The sequence below is a fragment of the Anser brachyrhynchus genome (assembly GCF_964034855.1).
Source record: "Anser brachyrhynchus genome assembly, chromosome: 5".
In the NCBI taxonomy this organism is placed as follows: domain Eukaryota; kingdom Metazoa; phylum Chordata; class Aves; order Anseriformes; family Anatidae; genus Anser; species Anser brachyrhynchus.
The window spans coordinates 56,669,897-56,671,980 of NC_137699.1; positions in this window are offsets into that span (position 1 = coordinate 56,669,897).

Sequence of the window (2,084 nt, forward strand, 5' to 3'; positions counted from 1 at the left end):
CTTCAGTCTCTTACATGCAGCTGAGAGCCTCTGCTGCTTTTCCATGGAAGTCTGGACATGCTCAGAACAGGGGAGGGCTTTTTTACTCATATGTCTTTACAAGCAGAGAACAATAAAAATGTCAAGTTATTGAAAAGAGCCAAGTCCATTTATCAATGTATTTCCTGCAGCAAAAGGATGACAACTCTCACCTAGAACTGAGGCACAAGAACTCCATGCACTGGGGTGAATGCACTGATTAAAAGTCTAAAAGGAAAACTTAATAAGAACACACCCAAACACTTTGAAGACCAATAACATTTATGATCTTGTTACATACAAGCTGACTTCAAACATTTTTGAATTCGTTAAACACTTCCAGCCAAATCTGATGTTATTTAAAAGGCAAACAACTGCCTAGTGCCTTCCTTTATTTGTGAAGAAACATAATTTGAGCCATAAAATCATTTGATCACAGGGTTTGACATTTTTTTTATTCACCTTAAATTCTGTGATGAAATGTTTGTGGCTGTGCAAAGAGATCTGTTGAATAAAATACTCAATACAAAAAATGTACTGAAATTCCCTCTTCCCAAGGTTCAGCTGCTGCAATTGGTTAATGACAAACTGCAAATGGGGAGTGAATGTCTTCTTCCCCATGTTCTGGCATTGCACACAAGAAAGGAAACTTTTCTTCTTTCCCCTGAGGTTATCATGGAGGGAGCAACATCATAATTCAAAACAGGTGCAAGCAGTGGTTTAGCAAATTCCTTCCATTTTCAACTCTCAACAATTGGCCCAGTTTCATGTGTGCTTAAACTCTCAAATTGTAGGCTTATCAGATACTGACGCCGATTATATTTATATACCTGAATACTCAAGAACATCTGCTGTATTGAAATTCATCATTCAAAAGACTTAATTAAAATAATGTTGAATCGGAGGCTCAGCATGCATTACTAAAGTGCATATTTGTTTTGCTACAATCAATTAAGACTGTATTCATGAAAACAACTCCTGCAACAAAATCTGTATGTTTAAACCTTATGCTAATCTCCTCAGAATTTGTTGTACTGTTTCAGAGGAAGTCAATTGAAGACTTTATTTTCTTTAATAAAACTGCATAATGTTTTCATTAACTCAACGAGAGGTAAATCAGGATTGATGTCTGGTATAAATGCTGAGAAAGAAATCTAGATTGAGGCATCTTAGTAATAAATAGTAACCTATACTTCAAGTTGGCTGAGTGTTTTTCCAGTTAAGTTATTGCTGAGTATTAAAAAATGCTCATTAAATCTGAAGTATTAAAAGATGCTTTGCCCTCCAAGCACACGTTCTCTCTGTTATCTACTATTCTTTCATTGATTTAAGAGATTAAGAAATCTAAATACAATCAATAACTTACACATAATCTGATTTGTCTCCATCACCAATGGGGTGTCATTTATAATGCTATCGCCTACCACAGCCGCTTGTATTACATGCTGTGCTTGAATTAGAATAGCAACTGTGTGCTGCATTTGGGAGTTGATCATTACCTTTTTCTTCCTTTAATGAGAAAATGTGTATACACATACTCTTTCTTGAAATAATCCAACATTTGAAAACCAACGTTTGGAGCTATCAGTTGACAATGAAGATGTTCTGCTGCCTTGCAAAAGAAATGCTGAGACATAGGCTGTGAGGGAACTGGGAGGTTTAGTGGCCGGTGAGAAGGATGAATGGAGTAGATGGAGGGGGGGACTGGAAAGCAATTGGGGTTTGTTATAGGGAAGGGAGGAGTTAGGTAAAGCAGGGGGTCTGATCTTCCCACCTTGGGACAAAGGACAATGAACACATCCCACCTCATCCTACCCCAAATGTACTACCACCTTTATTCCTCATTTCTAAAGCACTGCAGCCAATTACTGATGACTCATGTACTCACAGCCAGTCCTCTGAGAGCAACACTTGCAGCACAAACTTCTGTTGAGAGCAAGTTTGCTTGTTTTGGTTAGCTTGGGTGACTCTCTTCTCCTGAAGTACAGGCAAATTCTGTTGCCTCCTTGGCTATGCTGTGAGTGGTTTTGATGCTGAGTTGCGTTGTTTCAGAATAAAGCCTTACT